Source organism: Amaranthus tricolor, chromosome 2, assembly GCF_026212465.1.
Source record: "Amaranthus tricolor cultivar Red isolate AtriRed21 chromosome 2, ASM2621246v1, whole genome shotgun sequence".
Taxonomy (NCBI): domain Eukaryota; kingdom Viridiplantae; phylum Streptophyta; class Magnoliopsida; order Caryophyllales; family Amaranthaceae; genus Amaranthus; species Amaranthus tricolor.
In genome coordinates, this window is record NC_080048.1 from 38,806,219 (window position 1) to 38,816,507 (window position 10,289).

Genomic DNA, 10,289 nt, shown 5'->3' on the forward strand with positions numbered 1-10,289 from the left:
TAGAAAAGGCCAACACAGCAGGTAAAAGTCCTTGTTCAATAACTTGTCTGAATTCAAAGTGGATAATAGATAGTGGAGCCACTGATCATATTTGTTCTAATTTAGAATTATTTGATAATTACAATGTTTTTGACAAATCACCTAACAAAATCACAGTGGCTGATGGAAAGAAACTAAAAATAGAAAATATTGGAACTATAACATTTGAAAATGGTATTATTCTGAAAAATGTGCTTCATGTTCCAAAACTTCAGTTCAATTTAATTTCAACACACAAATTATGTAAGGACATGGATTGTAATATAGTCTTTACACATGACAAGTGCATGATCCAGGATCATTCACAGAGAAGTACACTGGTTCTTGGTAATCTGGAGTCCGGACTTTATGCAGTTAAAATTGATGATGGTAAAACAAGAAGCTCTGTCAACATTGCTGCTACAGAAGAGCTGAAGTTGATGCACTTAAGGATGGGCCATATACCATTCAATAGGCTACAGCTTGTTAATGATAACTTAGCAAATAGGAATGGTCTTGACTGTATTTGCCAAATTTGCCCTAGAGCAAAACAAACTAGAAATTCTTTTCCAAAAACAGGAAGTAGAAGCAAAAATTGTTTTGATTTGTTGCATATAGATGTTTGGGGCCCTTACAAAATTAGAACTCATAATGACTGTAAATACTTCTTGACCATTGTTGATGACTTTTCAAGGCATACATGGACTTTCATGATGAAAAATAAAAATGATTCTGTTGATATTCTTGATTTTGTTATTACATTCATACATAATCAGTTTGATGTTGTTGTCAAAGCAGTTAGAAGTGATAATGCCAAAGAGCTTTGTGAAGGTAAAATTTTAAATATATATGAAAAATTTGGAATCTTGCATCAAAGAAGCTGCATTGACACTCCACAGCAGAATGGAGTTGTAGAAAGAAAGCACAGGCATCTTCTTGAAACAGCAAGGGCACTTTACTTTCAGTCCAAGGTTCCATTGAAATACTGGGGAGAATGTCTTCTCACTGCCACTCACTTGATAAATAGAATGCCCTTGAGCTGCATAGACGACAAGACACCTTATGAAAAATTGTATGGAAGAAGACCTAACATTGATCACTTAAGAGTTTTTGGCTGCTTAGTTTATGCATCAAGTCTAAAGGCAAATAGATCTAAATTTGACTCAAGAGCCACCCCTTGCATCATGATGGGGTATGAGATAGGTCAGAAAGGCTACAAACTCTTGAATTTAGAAACAAACAAACTGTTTGTCTCAAGGGATGTAACATTCCATGAAAAGCACCTACCATTTCATCTCTCTGACTCACCCCAATCCTCTCTGAACCCAATCTTTCTTCCCAGCCATACACCTTTCAACTTACCAGATGATCAGCCATTACCTGATGCATTCTTTCTACCCACTGAAACACCAACACCTGAACCAGAACAAAACATAGCAACGCCTCATTTAAGCCAGCCATACATACCTGCCTCTCAAACACATCCACCAAACCTAATCATCAACTCACCAAATAAAAGAATACCCAGAAAACCTGCTTGGATGGATGACTTTGTTTGTGCTGCCTATAATGAAACACAACATTGGTGCAATATTGTTAACTTTGATGAAATACCAACACACTGCAAAGCCTTTATATCTTCCATATCTACTCTCTCTGAACCAGCAACCTACCTTGAGGCTGCTCAACACCCTGAATGGGTTCAGGCAATGAAGAAAGAAATAGAAGCACTCAATAAAAACCACACTTGGGAAGTCACAGACTTGCCTAAAGGTAAGAAAGCCATTGGATGTAAGTGGGTTTACAAAGTGAAACTTAAGAGGGATGGAACTTTGGAGAGATACAAAGCAAGGCTTGTGGCAAAAGGATTCACACAAAAGTTTGGCGTGGACTATGCAGAAACCTTCTCCCCTGTAGTGAAAATGGCTACCATTAGATGCCTTCTTGCCATAGCCTCTGGCAAACAATGGCCCTTGTATCAACTTGACATCAACAATGCATTCTTACATGGCTCTCTTGATACAGAAGTATACATGCGTATGCCTCCTGGTATTCCTAATCCAGAACAAAAAGTATGCAAGCTACTCAAGTCCCTCTATGGGTTAAAACAAGCTAGTAGGCAATGGTTTGCAAAACTTACTATTGAATTACAACACAAACACTTTATACAAAGCAAGAATGATTATTCTTTATTCATATATAATGATAATGTGGATTTGTGTGTTGTTGCAGTTTATGTAGATGACATTATTCTTACAGGTACCAACACAACCATCCTAAATGACCTCAAAAATCACCTACACAAAGTCTTCAGCATCAAGGATTTGGGAGATTTGAATTATTTCCTTGGCATTGAAGTCTCAAGGATAAATGAAGGAATCATCTTAACACAAAGAAAGTTCACCAAGGAGCTCCTTGAAAGCTGTGAGATGGATCTTTCTAAGACAGCCAAAACTCCTCTTCCAGTTAACATCAAATTAGCAGCAGATCAAGGAGATTTCTATCATAATCCTGCTCTGTACAGATGCATAGTGGGCAAGTTAAATTTCCTCACACATACCAGACCAGACATTGCTTTTGGGGTACAAACTCTCAGTCAATTCCTCCAAAGTCCAAGAATTCAGCATGCAAAGGCCCTTTCACATATGTTAAGATACATAGCTGGCTCTATAGGTCAAGGAATCCTTCTTCAATCCAGTAATGAACTAACTCTCCAAGGGTTCTCAGATTCAGATTGGGCCTCTTGCCCAAACACAAGAAGGTCTATCACAGGATACATCATGCTTTTGGGGAAAAGTCCTATCTCATGGAAATCAAAGAAACAATCCACTGTTTCTCGATCATCCTCTGAAGCAGAGTACAGAGCTATAGCCTCAGCAGCCTCAGAAATAACATGGCTTGTACGTCTATTGTCTGAACTGGGGATTCAACACTTACAACCTGTCAAGTTGTGTTGTGACAATCAATCAGCAATCCACTTAGGAAAGAATCCAGTCCACCATGAAAGGACGAAACACATTGAATTGGATTGCCACTTCACTAGGGAAAAAGTCATGGAAGGATTATTGAAGCTTCTCTATGTCCCTACTTCTGATCAGCTTGCTGACCTTCTGACCAAATCTCTTCCATCTCCACAACTCCACAAGTTAATGTCCAAGCTGAGTGTTCAATCTGTTGATTACCCACCAGCTTGAGGGGGGGTATTACTGATATGTATATTTTGTGTTTTGGTCCATGGGCTGGCCCTCTTGTTTTGGCCCATACTCTTTTCCCTCTTCTTTTCCTCTCCTGTATATATATGCTTGTATGCCTCCTATTTCAGATAAGAATTTTTAATCAATCAAATAAAAAAAAGGAAGAATTCAATCCTGTAGCTTTGCTCTTCTTCTTCCCATCTTCAAGAACCATTTCTCAGAAATCTGAGAAATGTTACAACAAATAACACACTAACAATTTAACATTAACAAATAACAATTAACAAATATTCAAAGAGGATATACAAAAAAATGGGAATGGAGGTGGGGCAACACCATGTAGAAATTAAAAATAATTTTTTTTAAAAAAAAACGTGTTATTGACTCCTTGCCGTGTCCCTTCCGTGTCCTTGTCGTGTCCGTGTGTCCAGAAAAATATTAAAATGTTGGACACTTCATTTGGCGTGTCGGACACGGATTTTCGCGTGTTCGTGTCCGACACGCGACACACAGGTTCAGTGGCGTGTCCGTGTATTCCAGGTACTAACATGTAACATCCCAAATGGAGGTGGGTCCTACTTCTCAGTGGACATTAAGTGGGGCCTATCTATTGGTGAAATTTTTTTGAAAAATCCAATTAATTTTATTTTTCGTTGGATTTGGTATTTGTTGATGTTTATTGCCATTGGTTTTTAATTTTCTTGATTGAGGGGTTCAGTTTATAATGAAATATTGGGTGTATTATGCTTTGTTCCTGTGTATAACATAATAAACACAATAATTTAAAATTCTGATGTAATCCTTAGTATTCCTAGCTTCATAAGGGTAGTTGATGTTGATTCTAAGGAAGTGTAGTTAATTTTATTGCACTATATGACTCACTCTATATACAAATTAAATGGTCTAATTAATATATAAGCCTTTTATTCTAAAATCGTTTTATCAAAAGACGGTCTCACACAAGAATTTCTCTGATTTTATGGGATTCTTAAGGTGATCAGGTTGCATTTGGGCCCAAACGTAGCCCATATTACGGGCTTTTAGGTAACACAAATTATTGTGTGAGAGTTGAAACAGTCTTACTGTGAGATGCACCTCATATATAGATTAAATAGTTCAATTAAAACAAATTATTAGCAAATAGACTTTTTGTTTTCAGGTCGTTTTACTTAGAGACGATTTCTCACAAGAAGTTGCTTTTTAGATGATATGAGTTGAGATTAAAAAGAATAATAGAATTTTTAAATAGTATGTATTTTGAACACATTTTTAATTAGACTAATAATCTAGACAACTTTAATCAACTTTGAACATAGATATGAAATGAAAGACTAATGTTCATCTTTAGGACTCATTTAAAGGCCAAAATTAATTTTCTAAACGTTTTTTTCCCAATTTGGTTATAATTTAGTTTATTTTGTTTTTGGGTTTTTTATATACCCTAATCAAACATAATGCATGAAACGACAAATGATAGTTTTTTTAGAACTTTGTCATTTGTAATTATTTAATTAGATGAGAAGACTATATATATAGAGATTAATAATAATGTCAGAATCGTAATCTTAAATTTTGTAGTAAAATGACAAATGATATATCTTTCAGAGCTTTGTCATTTGTAATCGTTTAATTAGATGAAAAAACTACATAGACAATGATAATGGCAGAATTTTATCCTTAAAAATTTCAAAATTAGGGATCTGATAAGCCATTGGTCATAATAACTCGAAGAATAATGACCATGCATGGTTTTTACTTAAGTTACCTAATATCTTTTAAAAATAATTTGAAATATTTACATTTCCAAACTCCAGATCGATTAATCGAAATCAAGTATGATTTACTTCTTTTTTGAAATAAATTATATCATGGAAGACATAATACCCAAAATCCTTCTCATATAAGAGCTCATTGACTAGAAGTGTGGTTGCAACACACGACATCTTCAACCCGTGAGCAGTGATCCTTTTGTCATGTTAATTTCTGATTCCCTGTTTAGAAACCAACTCGAGTCAACGTTCAAGTTAATAGTTAAAGCCACAAGATATAATATTTGCTTTATCAACACTTAAATGGGTATTTGTGAAAGGAGAAAAACATAAATTGCTAAAAACGTTTTTAAACAAATCAACAAAGTCAATGCACAATAATATAAAAAAAATCAATATTAAAAAGTCAGCTACATAAATCAAAAGAAATGGAAATTATAGAAAAGAAAAAATATAAATTCATAAATTAAATAATAAATGGGTAATTTAACATTTAATATTTTATAAAGATTTTTAAAAAGTGAAATAAACATTTTAAGTAACCATCACATGATCACATTTTCTGCCAAACAAAAGTATCTTCATTTCAATCCCAATGCACTGTTTCTCAACACGTATAGGCACTAAAAAACATTTTACCTACCTACGCTTAATAAGCGCGGCTAAAGTTCCTAATAAGCGTGTCTGATAGTACCTTTCAGCCACGCTTATAGGTTATCAGCCACGCTTATAAGTATTAAAAATTTTCCTCACTTGATAAGCGTGGCTGCATGATTTCACTGTCAATTGTTTTTCTTCTTATTTTCGCACACAAATAAGCGTACCTAATAAACATATCTAACATTTTAACTAATTTTGATGGTAAATTAATTATTATTATTATTATTATTATTATTATTATTATTATTATTATTATTTTGAAAAAAGATTTTTTATCAAACGGGCTACAAGGGAATAAAGACCCTAATTAAGATTTCCGAAATAATTAGCTCTTAATACGCAAAGGGGTACACAGGAGATCTCCAAAAAGAACAAGTAAATAGGCTATACATTTAAGGACCTATACAAGAGGACATGCCCATCTTGATAATTAGACAACTATTGAACCTGAACAAAAACATCAAGCTACACACACAACACAACGAAAACAGCAATACACTCAATTGAGATTGCACAGATTCGAGATTCGCATCGAACACACAACAAAGCCACATGCTGCATAGAATGCTCGAGCTCAATAATTGCTGCACCAGTCCAACCCCAACCCATTTGCACGCTGCAGCAGACACTAGGGAACAGCCCGCAGTCGGCTAGCACACAATAACTGTAAATCAACTCTTCTCTGGTAGCTCATACTACGCTATCTAAATCTCAAAAAACTAAGAGTAGTACTTTTGGCCTTGTTTGAATATAAGTCAGCCTTAAATAATAACAAAACACCCATTACCGGCCTGAATTGGAATAGGATACCTAATTACATTCTCACTTGAATTCTGACAGATTTAAAGTTGTACATCCTGTTTGCAAAAAAATCAAAGATGTCAAATGCCTGCATTCTCTAACAAACTTCAAAAGAAAACATATGCCAACCAAGACTTACAAATATTCAATCAAATACCATTTTTATAACAACTTCTAAACTACCTAGGAATAGAAATTTGATAGATTAATTAACAAAAACCAAATAGCTACTAACTATTCAACCCCACTTATAACCCCAATTAAAGACATCAAATTTAAGGCAAAAATAAAAAGTAGATCATTCAAAGCTCCAAATGCATAGTTGATAGTAAGAACAAGAAAAACGTTCAGATCAACAATCAACAAATGCCCAATTGTTAAGAAAAATTGGAATGATTTTTCAAATATGAGGAGCAAGAGGAGATTTATGGGTATAACTCATTACAAAAAAAAAATCACAATCATAGTCCACAAATTCATTGAAAGACAAAATCAAAATACTTTTAGCACATTCGTAATGATAATCAATTCATCCCATTCCTAATGTTAAAAAGAAAACACAACTAGTAAATTAGTAAATGAAACATGTTGTAGAATTGAAGTTTTAATCAAGAAACCCTAAATTTTTGGGGATGTCAAATCATAACTAAAGTAGGAGTTAATTAAAGAAAGTGGTGATCTGATTGAGTTTGCGGTGGTGAGTAGACAACAGCGAGGCAGCTGGAAGGGCAACAATTGACATTTATAGGTAGTAGTCTTACCGCAGTTGCAAAAGATTGGGTATTCTCACCAAAATCTTATTATCTATCTGTCATCTAATGCCCAGTTAGAAAGGAACATAGATGAGTTGTAAAGCGCTCAAGACGTGATTCACTAATACCCCTTTAGCTCATTCAAGGTTGGTTTCCTCATGAGCAAATCTTTCATTTGATGGACCACCACATGCAACAATAATTTTGTAACTTCAAACATAGATGTGGTTCTGATCGTGAAAAACAGTCATAAACTGCTTTCAAGGTCATGGTTTTGCAACTTTTAAGACTAGTCCAGATAACAAAAGTTATAAATGTTGTGTTTATCTAAATGATGAAAAAGGAATGTCGTGGGAGATATATTGAGCCTAAGTTAATTTTCTGCATCATAGCAGTTACTTAAACCAAAGCAAATGCCTAAAACTAACACATCCACTTTTGTAATCTATGAACCTTCTTGTTAAGTATGGATATGCAGTGACATAGTAGAGGCAAGTGACCGAAGGCCCATTTTCCATATGCAATTGTGATTAAAATACATTTTCTCTCCACAAGCATACTTACAACTAGTCGAGATAAAAATGTTAAAGATCAGATTTTGTAACAAGAACATCTTGCATTACAGGAGAGTAAGACAATAATTACCATTTATCAAGAACCAATCAGAGTAAGACAAAAAGTGACCTTGGTTTGAATACTTCTATCAAAGCAGCAGCATACAAGAACACACATAAGAACATTACCAAATATCAGAGTAAGACATTCATTGATATAAGCATGTTATCAAACTTACTCAAGCGGAGGCCTAATTGTACCCAACAAAAATCAATCAAAGGTGGAATGGAAAACAAAGTACTCAAATATTGAAGAAAACAATTGTGTCTTCTATCAGTCTAATTTCCGTATGTTTTGTCATCTATGAAATGTTAGACTAAAATTAAAAAATAAATAAATAAATAAATAAATTCCATAAGCAAATGACTAGGTTATTCACAAAGACAAATTACATCAGTATAATTATATCTCAAACAAATCAACAAGACATCAACTAAATAACCCAATTATCAAAACAATTGAAATATTTTCAAATATACAACTTTTTCCTAAAAATCTAAAAACCCAAGTAGCAGAAAGCAGTTATAATTCTATTTCTTTATCACAATAGTAAGAAAAATTCCCGTTACTGAGAATAAATTAGGGACTTTACCTTGAAAGACTGTAGATTGATTGAAAAAAACATTGATAAAGATCCCTTTGAGGTTGTCGTTTTGCTAATTCGAGCGTGAAAAGGGGTAAAAAACAAAGCCCCTGTTGTTGTTGATGTCGCTGTAACGTGACTATTGAGAGAGAGTGTAGGAGTGGCGTACACCACCGCTACTGTTGGTGGAGGAGAGAAGAGAGGGCAGCTGCCACCTTATGGTGTGTAAGGTTAGATCGAAAGTGAAATGAGGAAAAAGAGATGGGAGTAGATTGAGGAGGTAGATTAGGGTTGAAGAAGATGAAAAGTAAAGTTGGGTTGAGGCAAGTAGATTAGGGTTGAGCAAGTGGATCGTGTATGCTAATAAGCGTGCCTATATTATTTAGATCTTTTATTTTTTAATTGACTTTTAGTCACGCTTATTAGTGTGTCTATTATTTAGTCACACTGAAATACAATTTTTCAGCCAAAATTAATTAAATGTGGCTAATTAAGTGTAGGTAGAAACTACTTTTTTTTTAGTGAGGATTTATTTTCCTCTATTTAATGGTGGGGTTAACTTAAATGTTCTTGACAATATTTGACGGTTGTTTAGATAATACTTCATCTTTTTTCTTTTTCTCGTTTATTTTTTGTATAGTTTTCAAAGTAAAGTTTAAGCTTTAATATTTCTAAATATGAATTATAAAAAATATCTAATAAAAAAATATACATTAAGACGAATCTAACGAGATCTCACATGAATATAATTTATCATCTATATAAATCTTAAAAATCTTAATTAAATTTCCAAAATAAAATATTCTAAACGGGAGTAACATCATAAAACGGAAAGAGTAATAAATATGTAAATTTAGTAAATATATATTAAATATAAAGCTGTGATATAAATGTTGATCTTCAAATTAGTTAGCGAATTATAATTAGATACAAGCTTATTATTTTAACTTAATTAAGATGATTCAAACATCATCCTTAGTGAGGGTTTATGAAACGTACGTTAAGATAATTCGTTTATTTTTTACTTGGGATCAGCCATCAAATGTATGATTGCATTTCCAAAGATAATTCGTATTTAAATTAAAGAAAAACTACCTGAAATAAACTAACATTTTCATAATTTTTTTATAATAATTCTATGTATTGACTAATCAAGAACAATCTCAACTTTTGGAGTGTTTGCCCTGAGTAAACTTGGATAATCTGATGACCAGATATAGTAGGTAATTTACCAAAAAAATAAACTGAAAATTAATGTAAAATTAGAGAAAAATTTTAAAAATTTAAATAAAGATTTTTAAATAATAAAATAAATTAGAATTTTTTTAAACATTTTTTTTGACATTTTATTTTAATTTATATTTTTTTAAAAAAATAAAACTTGCTTTAGCAAGTCATTTAGTTACCGCATTTACTGTAGAAAAATACCTCTCAAATTTGATACTATTCATGATTAATAAATAGGTAAAAATATTGTATAAAAATTATGAAAATATTAAATTATTCTAAATACTTTTTCATTAAATTGAAGTTATCTGAAATTTTTTTAATTCATACCAAATAAAATCCATAGGTTAAGGAGTGTGACTCCTTAATTTCATGAACTCTCCTAAGATAAATCATACAAACATCTTTCTTAATAATTTTTTTGAATAATGTGTGCATAGCTCAAAGTATAAATTGTTAGTGTTAGGATAGTTTCTCTAACATCGTTAAATTAAAGAATATGTACATGCTTTACAAGTTAATGTACCCCTTCTTCCCATTGTTATATATAGGGCTGACTATTAGGAGGAGCAGTATGAGCACTGCTAAGGGCCTGATATATAGAGGGCCTTATATTTTTGCTATATGGTTAAAATTAAATGGATAGGGAGAGTATTAAAATTTAATGTAT